Genomic DNA, 21,613 nt, shown 5'->3' with positions numbered 1-21,613 from the left:
AACAAAATTTAATTAGTTCTAGATATAGACCAATTACCATGATAATTGAAAAATACAAAATGAAAATAAAGATTAGCTAACCAGGTTTCGTTCCTCGCTCAACATAACCAAATCGACGAAAATTACGATTAAAAAAAAACAAAAGTAATGAATATGGTGAGGGAGAAAAAAAAAACAAAAAAAACAAAAGCAAGCCGGGGGAAAAATTGAACAGAAATCAAATGAAGTCCTGAAAGATTTTCGATTTGCCTGCAATGAGAAGGTCTTAAGAACTTAATAAAAATAGTTTGTTGAATTTTTAGATGAAAGGGTGAGTACGACTTACTAAGATTGTAAACATAATATTAGCTACTTGTATTTTTCTGCCTCTCTCCCTCAACCAGGACTGTACCCTAATAAACTAAGTTTCTGACAGCATAAATACAGCACTCTGTCTCTCTGTCTCTGTCTCTGTCTCTGTCTCTCTGTCTCTCTGTCTCTCTCTCGATACTAGCGTGCAAGTACATGTATTTGATGACTTCAAATCCACCACGGTAACTGGCTTGGTTTCTCTAATTACACAGACGTAGCTGGTAACACAACACATAGCTTCTCTATATCCCATTCTTTATCTCAGATAGTTACATTTCCAACACGTTTCCCAGACAAGCAAGATTAACATGCCTCCCTTCTAGATCTATTTCTGACAATAGTTCCCGATGATTGGACAACAAATGCCCACACCCCACTCAGGAATGCTGATCACGTTGTGATAATGGTAGAAATGACCCTAAATTCTCGCACTAAAACGGAAGACCCACTACTCAAAAAAACGAGGTATTACAAAAAGGCTGACTGGGAACCAATCAGGGAACTCATCAGAGATTCCCCATGACAAAATATCTTCCAGCAGAACAGTGTGCAAATGATATCACTGAATGGTTCAAAACTGCAATTGAAGCACGTGTTCCCACACGGAAATTCTATAGCAAGCCCCACTCTCCCCAATGGTTTACTTCTGCTTGTGCAGCTGCCGTTGCTCAAAGGCAGCACGCGTTCCGCCGATTCAAGCGACATAACTCCAGGTCAAACAGACAGAAGTATATAGGAGCTAGAAATAATTGTAAGAGTGTAATAGCGACAGCTAAGACAGATTACACTGAAACCTCTAGAAAACGCATCGAAGCACAGAAATTAGGAACCCGTGATTTTTGGAAAATCTACAAGATTGTAGTAAATAATGGGCAGTCAACGATTCCCCCACTATCAAACAATCATGAGGTTGCTTGCACGGCAACCGATTAGGAAAATCTGCTTGCCAGTCGGTTTACCTCAAACTCCACACTGGACCCGGCACACCACTCCCTCCCCCACTTTCCTTTGCGGACAGACGCCACACTAGACGATTTGAAAATCACCCCTTCTCAGGTACATGGTATTATAAAAAAACCTAGACACCTTCAAAGCATGTGGACCAGATCTCATCCCAGCTGCGCTATTAAAAAAAATGGTCTGCTGAGATTGCTCCAGTCCTCTCCAAACTTTACAATAAATGCCGTAACGAAAACCGCTTCTGTGGTACCAGTCTTCAAGAATTCTGGTGAAAGAACTGACCCACTAAATTATCGCCTTATTAGCCACCTCCCGCTTTACGCCAAATTATTTGAGTCCTTAATTAATCGAGCCCTAGTCCAACACATAACAGCTGCTAAACTCCTGGCCGACAAACAATATGGATTTAGGGCAAGCCCGTTCAACAGCAAATATCTTAACTGTAGTCTCTGAACGTATATACTGTTTACTGGACAAAGCAGGGGAGGGTAGAGAGATATCCCTTAATATATCTAAGGCACGATGGTCTTCTAAGGAAAACTAGATCATGTGGTATCACTGGAAGAATACATAATGTAATTAAATCTTAAGTGAGAGAAACATCCAAGTTGTCCTCAGCGGTCGTACATCTAAACAATATGATATAAATGCGGGAGTACGTCAGGGGTCTATCTTTGGATAGATATCCTGATATTCATAAATGACTTCCCTGATGAAATTGTTTCGGTGATGGGTATATTTGCCGATGACACCACGCTCTGTAACAGACATGAGGGGAAAACAAATGATTACATATCTAAGGAAATGGCAGATACACGAGAGGATGACCTCCAATCTGTAGTGGAATGGGGACAAAAATGGATGGCCACATTCAATGCTGCTAAGACTAAGCTTGTGTCCTTCAATAATTACAAGAAACCTTCTCTACCACCAATTGCAATGGCCAAGAACGCATTGTCTGAAAGCACTTCTTTGAAACTCCTCGGCCTAACGTTTACAGGGAACATGAATTGGAATCGATACATTGAGAGTATTGTCAAGGCTGCTGCAAAAAAGTTGGGCTCTCTCTACCGTACTAGAAAATTACTTACGCCTGAAAGTATTATGTACTTCTATAAGGCCACCATCCGCCCATGCATTGAGTACTGTTGTCACATTTGGGCTAGTGCATCTGCTGCTTGTCTCTCACTCCTGGACAAAGTTCAAAGGAGATTCGCCAATCTGATAGGTCCTGAACTGTCATCTAAGCTTCAGCCTCTGTCCCATCGACGAAATGTTGCATCCCTCTGCCTATTCTAAAAGTAATTTAATGGTGAGTTCTCTGAGGAACTACAAGCACTTGTGCCTCCTCGACGTGACTACCCCCGACAAACCCGACTAGCAACTAGGTCCCACCCCTTTACAGTAGAGATCCCTTGGTGTAAGAAGCCTTTTACTCCAATAGTTTCTTCCCCAGAACTACAAGTATTTGGAACTCCCTTCCGGGATTCTGCTATCCAAACTGTACTGATATGCAGAAGTTCAAGTGTAATGTGACAAACATCTTGCTACTCATCTCTCTTCATAATGCCCCCGCAACTTATGTCCCCGATAGTAAGCCCCTATTTCAAAGTGGCACTCTGCTTTGTTTGGGGTGAAAATTGCATTAAAAAAAAACATGTCAGCACTGAAATTCGTGGCACACGCATGGTTATTTATAAGGTGTCCGCAAATCGAAGAATTATTCGTATTACTCAGAACATCCGAAAATGAAAAATTTGCATAACGAATATTTGATGGTACATGTTGTTTTAAACGTAAATTCAATCTTTGCGATGTCCGCCCAACATAGTGCGTGCTGCAACCACATTTGAATAAATAAATCATTGAATTATTATGGTGGGGTGGGCTGAGAACATCTTTGTAAATGGATGTTCACATAAATTTGGTTGAAAAAACAACGCGTGGATTCGATGTAAAATAACATCATTGTATAGACAAAGAGATTTGCTTAGCAAATCGGTCGCTGATATTACAAGGTAGACGAAGATAAACGGCACATCTATTAACTACAATTTCTTTAAATTTGTAAAAATCGAAAACTTTCTTATTAATAGTAGATTCAACAGTGCTAGTGTACTTAGTGATCCGCGCTATTTCTTAAATCGTATTTCCAAGTTTAATTAAAGTTTTATATGTTTTTTTATTCAATTGTAAGGTTAAAGTATAGAATAGGTGCAAAACACCCTCCCCTCCCTATTTTAAGAAGGACTTTTTAAAAAATAACGTTATTATTTAAACACGGGTCAATAAGTGCACTAGTATCGATTCAACAATGTCTAAGGAGTAGACATTGTTGCAAAGGGTCTTAGTAAAGAATTTAAGCTCGTCATCCAGATTTACTTCGAAACAATTCATTAAGGCCCTATGTGTTAAAGAGTTAGTTAAATTATTTTGGGGTTTGAAGGACAAAATGAGTCCCAAAGCATATAGAGGTCTGTAAATATTGGGTCAAGATAAGACCCTCTGTTTGCAAGCAAAATAAAAATCTCTTAGGACTTAATTTGATTTTTATGTAATTTTTACCCCCGCTTATTTTTCCTTTTTTTATTTTTTTTCTCCCCTGCCATATTCATGACTTTTTTTTTCAATTGTAATTATCCTTGATTTAGCTCTGTTGAGCTTGGAGCGAAATTTTGTTAGCTAACCTTTATGTCCTTTTTTTATTTTTTAATCACCATGGCCATTGGTCTATATTTAGGCATAATTAAATTTTATACCCCCAAAAGGTTCACACACACACACACACACACACACACACACACATATATATATATATATATATATATATATATATATATATATATATATATATATATATATATATATATATATAAAGAAGTTGTGTTAGTGTTTGTATCTGCGTAAGTCCATTCTTTGTAGAGTCGAAAACGAAACGTCGAGGCCGATTTTAATAAATTTTCATACGAAGGTAGGTTATGTTTCTGGCAATGTTCTTAGATAGGTTGTTGTATCGGAATATCTTCGATCAGTTGCAATAATCGATAATCGAAACAAGCCGATGAAAGAAAGGGTAGACGAGTTTTGACAAAGTTATCACCTTACAAGGCTTAACATCACAACAGTATTTGAAAAGTTTTATAACCAAACAAACAGAAATACCCGGCATATAAAACCAGATATAAAATAAGTTAGTTCTTTGAAATGACAGAGGCGCGTTAGAAATAAATGTTCATGTTTAGAGCACAACTGAAGCAATTTGACTTTTGCATTTTGTTATTAAATTGAAGCCATTATATAAAAATATCATTTTATAAAATCAACAGTAGGTTCTCTACAGTGCAATGTAGATAAGAATGACTAAGTACTGCTTAATGGCAGGTGAAGCTCCCTCACAGTGCACAGCGAATGGTCTTAGCTAGACCAGGCAAGCAATCGATTTGATTGAAAAAAGCATTCGATGACAAAAATACGGATGTGTGAAACATTTGTTTATCATAATTCAATCCCGGCCAACGTCATTAGCATCACTCAAAATAGTTTTCCCTGCAGAAAGAGAGAAAGAAAGAAAGAAAAAAGAGGGAAGATATGCTAGAGAAAGAGAAACAGTAAAAAAAAACAGAGACGCGCCGACGAATGTCAATGACAGGTGGATGTTGTTATATTTTTTATTTCGTTTATTTTATTTTTATTTATTTATTTTAGTTTATTTATTTATATTTATTTATTTTGCATTGATAAAACATGAGTGTCTTGTGTCGGCACGTGTCTTTGCAGCTGTCGGTACTTGAATACGTCTCTTCCGTTCGTGTTGGACGCACAACCGGAAATCCTTCGCTGGACAAAGGTCACGTGGCACTTAATTACCCCCCCCTGAATAAGAAGAGGCAATAGGCGGGGTATTCTTCATTCAAAATATGCCAGCACTGTCATTGATTATTGATGGGAAACGCCTTCCGTTGGATAAAACCACCTCGGAAACTACCAATCGTCAAATTAATGTTACCGCACATTCACAGCATCTTTATCCTGGGATATGACTATTCTTCATCCTTTTTACTTACGTAAACAATGCTATGTGAATTGCATGGTTCTTTCTTTTTATTTACCATCATCACATTCCAACACATTTCGGTCTTTTTAAAAAGCACGATATCACACACTGAAACACTATACAGCATATCTTTATAAAAGGTATAATACAGTGAAATCGAAGGCTTTAAAAATATGTTTTGTTTTATACATAACTAGTTGACTCGTGTTTCGACCTTGCTCGAGAATCTTCATAAACTCAAGGAATTTCATATTCAACATTGAACGATTTTATTCTTAACTACCAAGCCGCCCGGCTTTACCCGGTCGTAAATTACTCTTAAATATGATATTTAAATTCGGATTTATTATTATAGAGCCAATTCTTTATTGACTATTATATTGTACCATAAATATGATACTTTTTTTTCCAAAGTAAACCAAAAAAGCATGACTTGGATGCCGTCAGCTACAATCGAAACCAAAACATTAAGCAGTCCAGCGTTATTTGTTCATATGTGAGCTAAGTTCATGTGTAATGCTGCCATAACAAACAACCGAAGGCAAAAAATAAATAAATAAAAATCTGAGCTGGCATTTTTTTCATTTTCAACAAAACTTGTTTTTATTATTTATTTATCATTGAAAGGTCTCTCGCTGTCACATGTCCATTTTAGCTGACCGCACCTCGCTAATCATTTTCTGTTCTCGCGCACAATTTGCATATGCGTGATTTTCTGCTGCTGCTAGTCTCTTCGAATGTTGTTCACCCTTTGTTGCTGAATGCACTTACCACGCGCTCAAATTGGTGTGCATGGCTGTAACCCTAGGAGGAAGCCTCTTCTAAAGGCAATACGCAAGAAAGCTCACAACCCTTTGCTGTCAACAAAGCCCATAGATTACTGGAACCATGTCCTATGGTCTGATGAGACGAAATTTAATTTGTTTGGTTTTTGATGGCTTTAAGCATATGTGGCGTCGACCTGGTGAGCAGTACAAAGATAAGTGTGTCATGCCTACAGTAAAACATGGTGGTTTGAATGCCATGGTCTGGGTCTGCATGAGTGCTGCAGATATTGGAGAGTTACATTTCATTGAAGGAAACATGAACTCTAACATGTACTGTCAAATACTGCAGCAGACCATCATCCCCTCCCCCTAAACACTGGGTCGCAGAGCAGTGTTCCAGTATGACAATGAGGCAAAACACATTCAAGACAACCACTACTTTACTAAAGAGGCTGAGGGTAAAGGTGATGGACTGGCCAAGCATGTCTCCAGACTAGAACCAAATAGATCATCTTTCGGGCATACTCAAGCAGAAGGTGGGTGTGCGCAAAGTCTCAAATATCCGCCAGCTCCGCGACGTCGTAATTGAAGAGTGGAAGCGCATTCCAGTGGCTACATGTGAAGCTCTGGTAAACTCCATGCCCAGGAGAGTAAAGGCAGTTTTGGATGATGATGGTGGTCACACAAAATATTGAGATTTGACATGTTGTATGTTTATATTGAAAATTTTTCGTAAGGGGTGTACTTAATTTTGTTGCCAGGGATTTAGCTTTTAATGGCTATATTTTAAGTTATTTTGAGAGGAAAATAAATTCAATCTGTTATACATGCTGCAGACAGACTACTTTTCATATTGTCAAAAAATCATTTCTCAGTGTTGTCCCATGAAGGGATATACTTAAATATTTGAAGAAATGTGAGGGTGTACTCACTTTTGTGATACACTGTATATATATATATATATATATATATATATATATATATATATATATATTTGTTATATGTATATACATATATATTTGTTATATGTATATATATATATATTTGTTATATGCATATATATATTTGTTATATGTATATATATATATATTTCTTACATGTATATATAGATATTTGTTATATGTATATATATATATATATATATATATATATATATATATATATGTCAAAAACCAAGAACTAGGCCAAATGACAGTAAGAAAAAACATTTATTTTATCATTTGCATTAATCGGACAACTATTCTCATCTTGAGTGTTATTTCGCAACGTTTCGGTCAATATAAATTTCGACGTTCTTCAGGTGTACAAGTTGCTATGTTTTGAAAAAAAGTAAAAGGCACTCTACATTTCAGACGTTTCATATTTGGATTAAGGTGTTTAAAAAGATATATTATTTTAGTAAACGTATCAAACAGAACACTGGGATATGTGTTCTTAATCATTTGTGACGGAAAAAGAAGGTAAAATAAAAATTAAATTAGACTATTTTATCGGCAACTTAAGTTTCGTAAATTTTAGACTATAAACTTACAATTTGTTAACAGTGTTATTTACTTTACCCACTTTTTTCGTTACTAATAATTCAGAAATAATATCCTCCAATGTTTCGCTTGGTATTTTTATTGACTTTATATATATTCTTTTTTGTTGTAAATTTATTTTGGTCTTCACTTAAATACGAAAACGGGGAAGTATAGAGTTAAACTCCTTATCTTTCAATTACCAAACATGGCGTAAAATGCCCTTGAATATGAAATTGTAATTCATGAAGCTTTCGGATCTTTTATTATTGATCCAATGCTTTTACCAAATATATAATACTGATTTCCAAAGTAAAGCAAAAAAATCATGACTTAGATGTCATCAACTACAATCGAAACCAAAACATTAATCAGTCCAGCGTCTTGAAGAAGGTCGAAAGTTACATCGATTCAATCGTTGTGAAAATAACACATAAGATGGGTACGTTAGTATGCAAATAATACAATCATCCAACATTTCAACACTGTACAGATTACAAAAATGTAAACATTTATGACGAGTGAACGTAGAAAACATGTTTTCCATCGGCTGCTAATAACATATCTGCCAGTCGATTAGAACATGAGATAGCATTAGCGAAAGAGTGATCTATGAACGGGTGTTATTAAAAATGCCTTAAATAAAAGAATAATAAAAAAGAAGACATATACGCTGAGAGTAAGCGAAGCGGACTTGATATGAAGAAAAATGAAGAAAAACGGTAAAAATGAAGGAAAATGAGAACAGATATGTATAAAAAAGAGAGAGAGATAAAAAAAGGTATAGAAGTAAAGAAGAATTGAAAAAGAAGAAAAAGAAAAAGAAGAAGAAGAAGAAGAAAAAAAAGAAGAAAAAGAAAAAAAAGAAGAAAGAGAGTCTTGGCGAAAAGATACGAATGGGAAATAAACTAGAAATCGAAAGAGAGATAGATAGATTGATAAATGAAGTATAGAGAAGAACAGGAAGAGAGATGGGGAGTGAAAGAAATTAAGATGAATTAAAATATAACAAAAAGATGCGGCAGATACAGAGAGTGAAAGAGCTAGGAAGAGATGGATTGAAAGAGAGGACAAACGGAAAGAGCCACAGTGTAGATGTAGAAAGACACAGACACAAAACTCTTGAGTTTAAGAAAGAGATAAAAAAATGAAGAAATTACTGATTGAGAGAAAAACAAAAGATGAAGAGGAGATAGTGAGATGAATGTAAAAAGAGAGATACAGAGAAATTAGAGGAATAGAAGAGGAAACAATTGAATAATCATACGACAATACAAATGGACCTAGAATTACAGGTTGGGCAAAATTGCGACTGGCATATGCCAGTGTCATTGACACGTGGTCATTCATCAATCCATCAACAGGGATGTTTGCTTGGCGATAATTAAATTGAAACCTATGTCGGGGTCAAGGATGGGTTGTCAGGTAATTGGAGACGAGAGACCGTCATCCAAAATGGCCCGATCAAGATGAGCTTCGAAAGTTGATTAGCGAATGACTTTATGAAAACATAACCTTAAGCCACCGTCATACTGATTACGATAATTATCATGTTATACAAATCAGCTTCTCAAGGTGAAGTTTATAAAAGGAATGGGAATCGACGAAAAGATAAAACGCTTATATGTTCGTAGGCAAGTACCATTGTTATCTTGATTCTTGTTGCGAGAAATGATTGCACTAAAGAATATGGGCGGGTGTAAATCAAAGTCATTTTTAATTTTGATGTAGAGCAATTGTTTTAACTGTGAATATATATTACGAAATTCTCACTGATACTTTAATAAAATATATATGAACCCCCAAATGTTAACATTGGCAAATAATAATGTGGGAGTCTTAAACAACATGTTACTAAGACTGTATATTCAAAGATCTATAATGACGAGGTTAAGAGATTACTCTGTACACACACACACACACACACCATCGATTATTATAGACGAATCACCAAACTTTCAAATTCTATTTTTTTTAAATTCAAGTTGTTGATTTTCTCTTTGGTACGAACTTCAGTTTTCATGTAAAATTTATATGAATTGATGCCCTCCACGCACATCTACATACAACTCGTTTTTTAATTTATCATTTATATTATTTTAGTTGGGTGGTTGCAGGTAATCACCCTCTATTACAGACATTCCAACCGAGAGGTCTTTTATAAAGATTCTAACTAGTGTTTTGGTGAACTTATTTCTGTCTCTCTCTCGCTCTCTCTCTCTCTCTCTCTCTCTTGCACATATTTCATCGGATATATTCGCCACGTAGTTTTGAATTTTTTATCTGTTAGGTTGCTCTTTTCATAATTGAAATGGTGGATATCTTCCTAAGATTCCTGTTTCTTTCTATATCCTACATAAGATCCTGTATGTTGTTAACTTCTTCCTCCCAAATCTGTTTAAGCCAGCATTCTTGGGGGAACTGATTGAAACTATGTTATCTTTCTTGTTTCATGTTGTTAAGTGTTGAGCCAATATGTTGAACAAAGATAGCGGTAGTAGATCAAATCGGCGAAGAATCAATGCGGTCATCATTTTGAGTGTTGGGTAATTCTTTAAAACTGAGATGGCTGCATTAGGTCGGCGAAAAATCAATGTAGTCCTGATCAGCAGTGGTTCAGTCGTTTCCAGACGGAGACTGACAGCGAACTGACTTGCATTCAAAATTCGATATTTTTGTAATGTGGTCGGAGGCTTCTCATTGGTTGATTTTCCTAACGCCTAGTTATAAATAAGATTGTCCAAACCATTGGGTCATACCCTCATTATAAACACAAAAACATTTAAACTCCACCCACTTTTTATATAATGGAAACGTCCTTTCAGACTCCATTTGATTTAATAATGTGAAAATAAAATATTAAAGAATTACATTTTTTCCTTTTAGTGTCTTTTATATTTTTGGAATTTATCTTTATTTTTTATTAAAAAATAGCAATATATTGGTAAAATGTGTGTAAAAAGAATCTACTCTAATCTAATTGTTTAATAGTGTATTTTTAAATATATATATATATTTATTTTTAAATATATATATATATATATATATATATATATATATATATATATATAAATACATGCAGATATAAATGCTTTTCAGGTATACATATAAATATATAGATATACATATTTTTCAAATATATATACAATTTTTTAAAGAAATATTTTTTTGGAAGAAAGAATTTAAAAAAATCATTTTTTGTTTTGTAAACAAAAAACTTGACACATTCTGTTAGATATTTTTAGTTAATTTTGTTGGGAAGACAAAAAAATTGCCGTAGTTTATCGTCGTACGTGGGACAATTTACAATCTTTTTATGTGGGTGTGGTTTTAACTTCTCATTTGGGGGTTCTTAAAATAGATTTAATCAAAATGAAATTTCAAAAAGTTCAGCGATAAAATGTTTTAACTTTATCTTCGTTACTAGTTTAGTAAAAGTGTCCGCTATATTATTTTCAGATTCTATATAATTACAAGTAATAGATTTTTTACTGACTTCATTTCTTATGAAATCATATTTGATATCAGTATGTTTCACCCTTTGATGAATCATAGAGTTATTTGCTAATAAAATACTACTCTGATTGTAACAAGGAATTACTATTGTTTGTTTTTTACTTGGGTCTGGTATTAAAATAGACTTCAGAAGAGTGTTTAGAAAAATTGCCTAAGTGCTACAACCTCTGTCTCACATGTAGAAAATGACACAATTTATTTTTTTTATAATTTTTAAGATCATAGCTCCAGACTTTGACAATCTAAAACAGTATCCAGTTATAGTTGTTTGATTCTTAGTGTTTCCCTAATCTGAACCAGAAAATCCCTCCAAATTTAGAGGATTTATGGTTTTTGTAAATACTACAGATTGTTTCTTAGTTCCATTTGGATAACAGGGAACTTGTTTTGCGCAAGTTAAGTCCTTAATTGTCAGTTTTGATAAGTGTTGAGATAGATTTATTACAATGTAACATATATCAGGCCTAGTGGCGGTCATCAAATAGATAAGACTTCCAATAATTTCTCTGTACAATCGATCGTATATTGATTTAGTTTGGGTCTATGCATTCTTATTTATATCAATCTCAACGGGAGTTATTCGTGGTTTGGAATCTTGCATTCGAGACTTTATGTACCGTTAAAGTCTGCTAAATATTTCTTAGTTGGGAAGATAGTGTCGGATATGTTTTTGAGGAAATCAACCATAAAAAACCTGAATAATCGTCAACAAAATGTAACGCATACCTGAAGTTATTCTCTCTTTTTATCAGACTGATCGAACCCGCCAAATCACATTGCACAAGTGAAAGAATTTTCGTGGCCTTTTTGTTTGGTGTTTTGTTCATAAATTTCGCCATTTTTCCCTGCGCACAAACATTCTCACAACTTGGAAGATCGCCTTAAGCATTATTTTCATGCCTTTGACTAAATGTAACTTTTTTATATCAGCAGTATTGCAGTGTCCGAGAATTTTATGCCAGGTTTCCAAGTCGTAACAGGCGGTTTTTGAAGGAACCATACTTTTTAAATGATATAGTCGGCCATTTTATTTAATGTCAAATACAGTTCCATTTGGGTATATCAATTTTGACTTGTTATGGCTAAATTTCATATGGCTCCTTTTTTGCTGGCAGACTGTACGGATAATATGTGTTGCTTAAATGTAGGGATGAAAATAGCATTTTGAAGAGTTACATATTTCCCATTTATTATTATTTCGTGATATTTTAACATCGCCTCTTTTCAAAACTCTAGCATTTATTTGATTACTGTCGGCCAGTTCGGCAAAATTACTCTGTGGATTAAAGTTCGAATCAAAATTAATAAAATCAGATTTCTTGATGATAACGTGTGTTCTAAAAGAGGATTTCTTACCGTGTGTCGTATTGCCAAAGTTGCATGTGAAAAGAAATGTATACTCTTCATGAAAGTTCTTAATGTTTTTGATGGAGTGCACTTCCGAATTTTTATATCGACATTGGAAACTTTTGTGATTGGGTCGTCCACAATTATAGCACATAATTTTATTCTTTTCCTTGGAAAAATTATTTTGGGGGAAAATATTGCGGTGAGATGTGTAATTTGGTTGTGTCGGTTTTCGAGATACATTTTTGAACTTCATGATATTGTTAGAGTTATTATTGTCCACAAACATCCGATTCGTCTCTTCGTCACAACGCAATGCCACTTTAAATTCACTGAAAGTTATGGGTTTGTACTTTTTGCGTTATAACAGTTGTAACTGGTTTAAAATCGGCTATTAGTCCCTTCAGTGTTATTGATATTAACATGCTATCGCTTATTATTTCATCCGAGAGGTTTAAGGCATTTGCCGTTGTTTCTGTCCTCATACATAGTCAGTAATAGTCTTGTCTTCGTTACGTTTTAGAGACGTTAGTTCTGTATATAGAGATATAATTTTCTGTCTCTTTTGATAAATAATGTTCTCTTAATATGTACAACGCTTTACGTCCATCATCCAAGGCATCTCTTATAATCAAAGACAGAGTTCTATCGTCTAAGAATTGAATCAGTCCTGCAAAACAGGTACGTTCTTTTTTTAGAAATTCGGGGTCGTTAGGATTCTCTGTTGGTGATTGAATAACTTTGTGTAGTTTTCGCCTCCTTAAATAACCCAGAAATTTAACCTGCCACAATTCGGATTTAGTTGATGTCTGAGCGACTAAACTGTTAAGTGTTGAGCCATTATGTTGAACAAAGATGGCGATAGTAAATCAAATCGGCGAAGAATCAATACAGTCACGATCTCGAGTATTGAATAATTCTTTAGGACAAAGTAGCGGCATTAGTTCGGCGAAGAATCATTGTAGATCTGATCAGCAGTGGTTCGGTCGTTTTAAGACGGAGACTGAGAGCGCATTAACTTGACTCCAAAATTCAATATTTTTATAATGAGATTGGGGGCTTCTGATTGGTTGATTTTCCTAACGCGTAGTTATAAATAAGATCGTCCAAATCATTTCGGTCATACCCTCATTATAAATCAAACACATTTTAACAAATTTACTTTATTTACCTTATACAGTGGACAAAATGAATTACTTCGTTGTGGCACATAACAATCATATTATGTGATGTGTTGTCTCGCTAATGGACATCAGAAGTCTTATGTATATTCATTAATGGCTAATGGTACATGTTGAAGTTCATGTTAGTAAATACGCCATCCTTGTCATTTTTTTGCGGATATGCTTCCTCGCTTGATGTGATATGATCTTTCCATTTATAAAATATACAGATTAAGTTATGATGCTTAAGTAGATAGGTGTACAATAAAGTAAACTGTCAAATTCTTGATTTTCTTCAACATTTTTTATTCTACAAAATCAATAGTTAAACTCTCTGCCTTTTCTCTCACCCTTTTTTTTCTTTATTTTGATATCTTACTTTTCTCTTTAGCGCATTTTTCTCTTTCTCTCTACATTTCTATCTCATTTCGTTTCACCTCTCCTGTCTATGTCTTTCTTCATTTCCACTCCTTCTTCATTTTCTCGCTATTTATTTTCTCTCACTTCCTCTTTTTCCTCTCTTTCGTTATTCTTACTACCTTACTTGAATCATTATTCCTTTCTTCTTCTTCTTCTTCTTCTTCTTCTTCTTCTTCTTCTTCTTCTTCTTCTTCTTCTCTCTCTCTCGCTTTCTCTCTTCCAATTCGCTTTCTCTATTCTCTTTTTCCTTTACTTCGTCCATTAAAAATAATGGCATGAATTTAATTTATTTCCTCTTGAAAATAATTCATGAGACTAGGAATACTTTTCAGTTTTATGGTATCTTTCTCATCAAGAAAAACTATCCCAAGATTGACAGATTTTGATACCATTGTCTATGTGTCATGCTTTAAGACATAAAAGAAGCCACGCTACGAAACCATTACGGAGATCAAAGCCAACAACAATTATTCAATAGTATTGCGTACCTGAAGTGGCAACACTTCATGTTCATGTTTTTTTTCTGGCAGGTGTCTGGCTCGTTTCGAATTCTCAGCGTGTGATTTTGACTGGATCTCAAACTTGAGATAATTGGTCAAAAGTAAAAATAAAGATGGCAGTGTCGATTCAGACTTCTATTTTAAGGGATTAAAATGTTAGAAATAAAAGATCTTAGGTTTAGAACCCCTGCACTAAACTGTTTACACAAAAGTATGAAGATAAATCAAGTGTATGTCTTGTTGATTTTTCTATTTAATACTAACTAACTACTTACCAAGGTAAATTGAATGAAGAATAATATTATTAGAGGATTTAAATAGGGAGAAATGCAAAGACCAAATAAACTCAAGAATAATATACAAGAATAATATACAAGAATAATATACAAGAAAAATATACAAGAATAATATTCAAGAATAATATACAAGAAAAATATACAATAATAATGTACAAGAATAATATACAAGAAAAATATACAAGAATAATATACAAGAATAATATACAAGAATAATATACAAGAAAAATATACAAGAAAAATATACAAGAATAATATACAAGAAAAATATACAAGAATAATATACAAGAATAATATACAAGAAAAATATACAAGAATAATGTACAAGAATAATATACAAGAAAAATATACAAGAAAAATATACAAGAATAATATACAAGAATAATATACAAGAATAATATACAAGAAAAATATACAAGAAAAATATACAAGAAAAATATACAAGAATAATATACAAGAATAATATACAAGAATAATATACAAGAAAAATATACAAGAATAATATACAAGAAAAATATACAAGAAAAATATACAAGAATAATATACAAGAATAATATAGAAGAATAATATACAAGAATAATATACACGAAAAATATACAAGAATAATATACAAGAATAATATACAAGAAAAATATACAAGAAAAATATACAAGAAAAATATACAAGAATAATATACAAGAATAATATACAAGAAAACATGATAAAAGCACAGGGAGCATTTGAAACAATAAAAACACGAAACAGAAATGTTAAGGTTATAAAAACTACGAAGTTTATTTGCAAAACAAGAAGAACGTAAAAAAAAGAAAAATCTGAAAATGAATAAGGAAAGAATTGTTTAAATGTAAAAGACTTATTTTAAAAAAAGAATTGTTTAAAAGTAAAAAACTTATTTAAAAAAAAGAATTGTTTAAAAGTAAAACAATTATTTTTTTTTAAAAAAGTTGTTTTAAATAAAAAAAACTTATTTTTAAAAAAGAATTGTTTAAAAGTAAAAAACTTATTTTAAAAAAAGAATTGTTTAAAAGTAAAACAATTATTTTTTAAAAAAAAGAAGTTGTTTTAAATAAAAAAAAAACTTATTTTTAAAAAAAGAAGTAAAAAAGAATTAAAACGTATCACATAGAACAGAATAAGTATAATTGACAAGAATGGACGAAAAAGAACGAAAATACAAAAAGTATGTAGAATATTTTTTGAAAAAGTACCATTAAACGAGCGAATTATTTGTGCTTAAGGATTTATTATTCTACATAGTCACCACACGTTTGACAGGATTCAATCCCGCATCTTGGATTTTTATGTACGTTCATGTTCGAGGTTGTTTCTCAGAGTCTAATTATTCCAATATCTGCAACTCTCTCTCTCTCTCTCTCTCTCTCTCTCTCTCTCTCTCTCGCTCTTTTTGACGGAATGCTCGTTAGTGGTCAGCCGTGGTACTCTTTAGGAATCGTCGCTATTGACTTTGGTTCTGTGTCATTCTGAGTAACCCAGCCATGCTAATGTCCGCGATGTCCTTCACTTTGCCTGGCATTCTTGTTTTTAGTCTTCCACGTCCACTTTTGCCAGGGGTTGTACCAGAGAGCAGATCTTTTGTTCGGCCGTCTGTTCCGACCACATGTCCAAAAAGTTTTCTGGCATTGAGATCGTCCAACATTCTACGGCATGGTCCAATCTTCTGCAACAGAGGGATAGCATTTTCAGATAATGAATGCATAAGTTCAGTCATCATATGAATTCAATTTCAATCGCCTCTGATCCATTCGCACGGAATAAAAAGGAGGCATTACTTTTTTAACGTCTCTCGTATATATATATATATATATATATATATATATATATATATATATATATGTGTGTGTGTGTGTGTGAGTTGTACCGATTAATCGGAATCAGAATCAGGAATCGGAAAAATCGGTAGTTTTGGGGGGTAACGGAATCGGAAACATTTGTGCCTAATTTCCGATTCCAAAACCGATTCTTTTAATATTTTATTATGTTAATTTTTCATTGCTGATACCGTTGATAAATATTTATTCCTTTTAAACTATTAGTAAAACTAACCTCTATAGATCATGAAAACATTAAAAGAAGATGTAAATTTATTTTATCTGCGTAAAATAAACAAAATAAAACTTGAAACTTTGCGAAAATTCGCTAGATAACCTTTAGAAGAATGCAGTTTATTTTCAAGGTATTGAAAAATTGTTTAAATTTAAAGGAATATTTTTTCTAGAAAAAATAATATCAAGCATTATTGCTAATTAAATAAAAAGTAGAATATAATAGTGGTGGATTTTGTCCGGTTAGGTTTTTGTCCGCTCCCTTACTCGGCATTGGCAAATATGACAAGGAATAGCGAAAGGTGTGAAAAGGATTGGCGTCGAATTGAATTTGAAATGAACTCGTGAAATGTCATGCTTCCGTGTGATTTTCTTTGATTCTGTTGGTGTCATTTATGTTTATACTTAGGGATTCCTACGGCGGCGCCAATGCCGTCTAGAGCCCACCAATCTCACTCCCCTTTATAAGGCCACTAACTGTAAGTATTTGGGGGTAATTAACATCTTCGATACCCGTTTGGCTTCGACAATTTTGCAACATACAATGTAAGTGTATTTTTAAATAACTATTTTAAAGATCTTTAAAATGTGTTTCATGATTTAAAAATTAATTGCCAGGATATTTTTTACTTTATTTTTTGTTTAATATTTATTTTAATGTGATGCAAAAGTTCGAATTGTTTTTTGTTTTTTTGTTTTTTTTTTTGTAAAAGTCAAATATATTCTTTTGTTAGGTAGAAGTGTAACTTATCTTGCCTTTGGTAACATTTATTGGGTGGGTTTCTACTAGTATATTGTTTAATTTTTAATTTTTGAGTCATTATCGAGAGTTAAAAGTCGTATGTCGGCCTTTTTTCTTGTTCTCACATAACATCTGGCGAACATAGTGATATTTCTTGGGTGCGTTTCTATCAGTACTTTGATTTCTGATTTCTGAGCTATTATTGAGGCTCGAATATGGCTTAAATAATATCACCATTTTTATTTTGTTTTAACTGAATAGGCTTTACACTACCATTATTTTAAGTTAAAAAAACACTTTAAAATAAGTTAAAGTGACAAAAAAAAGTAAAAATTATCCAGGTAGTTGAAAATGTAGCTTCGCTTGTTATTGGTAACATTTATTCGTTGTGGTTTTTATTTATTTCGCTCCCTTTTCTTCCTTTTTTATTCTAAAAAATCATCCAATAGACGAGAAGCAAAAAATAATAAATTTAAGAATTTATAGTGTCTGTTTTACAGGTACATTTAACAGAAAATAAGCATCCATATCGAAGTAATTGTAACGTTTAAGGACAGTTAACCAAAGATTGCTATAATCTGTAAGTTCTGTGCGTTTGTGTATGTGGGAGGTTACTTTTTAAGTCATAATATGCGGGTTTTATGAACTTACCAGTCTAACTTAGGGTAAGTTGTAAAAGAATTTAATGAACGATCATAATAATTCATAATGGCCTGAAAATGAAGACGATTTTACTTTAAATATATATACTAAACTGATCCCATTCTCTAAATTTTAAATTAGTTGGGTTTTTTTTGGGGGGGAGGGGGTTGGGGAGGTACGGGGTTAATATGTTCACATAATCGCCTAAAAATGTAGAATCTCATTTTGTATGGGGTGTGTGAATTAGTTTACATGTGATTCTATTTACTTATCGTCCCCTACCCGAAGGTAGGGTTAGACACAAGGTCGGTTTTTTAATATAGGGAATCCAACTTTTTATTTTTTTGTATTATCATGGACGTAGGGTTAGTAGTAGGAAAGGGCTGTGTCGTTTATATAATGGAAAATCGAACTTTTTTTCCCCCAACAAAAAGTTTATAATTGCGATGGGCGAAAAATGAAAACGGAATAAAAAAACACCGATAATTTCACGAGAATACATTATTTACATCTTCGTACCGTTTTGCACGTAACTATTTAAAAATGAAGTATAAACATTGCCTATAAAGACTCATGATTATAAAAAATAAATAAATATAAAACGATTAGGAATTTAAAATAGAGGATCAATTTCACAAATAAATTTAACGTAAAATGAGCTGCTTTTCCAAAACATTGTAGTGTGTTTCCAATTTTAAATTATGTGCGCTTATTGGAGGAGGGGGGTGTCTACTTTTTAAGCGATTACACATGGTTTTACAACGTTGCAAATCGAACTTAATTTAGTGAGAAACAATTTAGTTAACATCCATAAAGAATTAGGGTGGCCAGAAACGATGATCATTTTACGTTAAATTTATATTTGAAACTGATCTCACACTCTAAATTCTAAAATGATCGCGGTACTTGTGCAGTTTACGTCCCCCATTAAAAAACGAAAATAAAAAAAACAAAAAAACAATTATATTCTACGTAACCGTTATGGAACGAAGTTCTCATAAAAAATGTCACTTAATTTCATCAAGTAGTTTTGTTTTTATCGCTAAAAGCATTCATTCGAGGCATTCGAAACAGTCAATCTAAACTACGCTATTAGCATTAATTTTGGTGTAAATATAATGGATTTATTATTATACGTTTATTATTTCATGTTTATTATTACATGTTTATTATTATGTGTTTATTATTATTGTGAATTATTATTGTGAATTATTACGTGTTTATTATTACATGTTTATTATTACATGTTTATTATTACATGTTTATTATTACATGTTTCTCATTAAATGTTTCTTATTACATGTTTCTTATTACATGTTTCTTATTACATGTTTATTATTACATGTTTATTATTACATGCTTATTATTGCATGTTTATTTTTACATGTTTATTATTGCATGTTTATTTTTACATGCTTATTATTGCATGTTTATTTTTACATGTTTATTATTACGTGTTTATTATTACATGTTTATTATTACATGTTTCTTATTACATGTTTCTTATTAGATGTTTCTTAATAGATGTTTCTTATTACATGTTTCTTATTAGATGTTTCTTATTACATGTTTCTTATTACATGTTTCTTATTACATGTTTCTTATTACAGATTTTCATTACATGTTTTTACATGTTTCTTATTACATGTTTCTTATTACATGTTTCTTATTAGATGTTTCTTATTAGATGTTTCTTATTATATGTTTCTTATTACATGTTTCTTATTAGATGTTTCTTATTACATGTTTCTTATTACATGTTTCTTATTACATGTTTCTTATTACAGATTTTCATTACATGTTTTTACATGTTTCTTATTACATGTTTCTTATTACATGTTTCTTATTAGATGTTTCTTATTAGATGTTTCTTATTATATGTTTCTTATTACATGTTTCTTATTAGATGTTTCTTATTACATGTTTCTTATTACATGTTTCTTATTACATGTTTCTTATTAGATGTTTCTTATTAGATGTTTCTTATTAGATGTGTCCTATTACATGTTTCTTATTAGATGTTTCTTATTACATGTTTATTATTAGATGTTTCTTATTACATGTTTCTTATAAGATGTTTCCTATTACATGTTTCTTATTAGATGTTTCTTATTACATGTTTCTTATTACATGTTTCTTATTACATGTTTCTAACTAGATGTTTCTTATTACATGTTTCTTATTACATGTTTCTTATTAGATGTTTCTTATTACATGTTTCTTATTAGATGTTTCTTATTAGATGTTTCTTATTACATGTTTCTTATTACATGTTTCTTATTACATGTTTCTTATTACATGTTTCTTATTACATGTTTCTTATTACATGTTTCTTATTACAGATTTTCATTACATGTTTTTACATGTTTCTTATTAGATGTTTCTTATTAGATGTTTCTTATTAGATGTTTCTTATTAGATGTTTCTTATTACATGTTTCTTATTAGATGTTTCTTATTACAGATTTTCATTACATGTTTTTACATGTTCATTATTACATGTTTATTATTAAATGTTTATTATTACATGTTTATTATCTTGGTAAGGTTAATCTATAAATATTAGTATATTATATTGTAATTAATTTTAAATGTTTAATTGTGAATGCTCATAAATACATAATCGCGCGTACGTGCTTGTGTGTGTGTGTGTGTGTGTGTGTGTGTGTGTGTGTGTGTGTGTGTGTGTGTGTGTGTGTGTGTGTGAAGCAATGTATGACACCGTGACTCTAAGATATTTGGAATTTAAACAATTCCCAAATATTGTTAACCTGTTGGTGTCTGAGATAGGTTTTATTCGTATGCGTTGTTTGTTTGTTTGTTCTTCGAAAGATACATTTGTGTATATATTTGTGGTGTGTGCATGTGTTTGTATGCGTCCGTCATTTAGTTTGTATTTGACCCAGACATGAACTACGCAATGACATATGAAAATATGAGGAAATTGAAACGACTCCTGCTGCTTCCGTAAAACAGAGAAACTATCGGTTTATTAACGGGCAAAATAGTCAACTGCGGTGGGAGGATGCACTTCAGAAAGAGTTGAATGAGAGAATGAACACGAAGCAGGAGAGTATGGAGAACGAATGAATTGGAGAACGATAAAAAGCGAGAGGTGGGGGGGAGATGGAGAAGAGTTCGTGTTACGCGATCAGGAGATTTGCTACACTTAAACATACATAGAGCGCCCCCTATCGAGCGACCACACAACTAACCGACAACTATGCGTTTAGTGTTTGGCGATGCGAAGAAAAGTGATGGAATATTCGGGCT

The 21,613-nt window shown here is 32.5% G+C and overlaps 1 long non-coding RNA gene across 2 annotated transcripts in view; it reads right to left on the bottom strand.

The window, feature by feature from the left end:
• Nucleotides 1–15,986: 15,986 nt before the first annotated feature.
• The window catches only part of LOC145273058 (uncharacterized), a 296,130-nt gene continuing 290,503 nt past the window's right edge, over nucleotides 15,987–21,613 (bottom strand). For both annotated transcript variants that reach the window (XR_013866152.1, XR_013866151.1), the window contains one exon: nucleotides 15,987–16,572. This is a non-coding gene — a long non-coding RNA (uncharacterized LOC145273058). The remainder of the gene's footprint in view (nucleotides 16,573–21,613) is intronic.

Source organism: Euprymna scolopes, chromosome 4 (assembly GCF_053919585.1).
Source record: "Euprymna scolopes isolate OS-2025 chromosome 4, ASM5391958v1, whole genome shotgun sequence".
Lineage (NCBI taxonomy): Eukaryota > Metazoa > Mollusca > Cephalopoda > Sepiida > Sepiolidae > Euprymna > Euprymna scolopes.
Note: the sequence above shows the minus strand (reverse complement) of the source record. Positions and strands in the feature narration are given on the sequence as shown.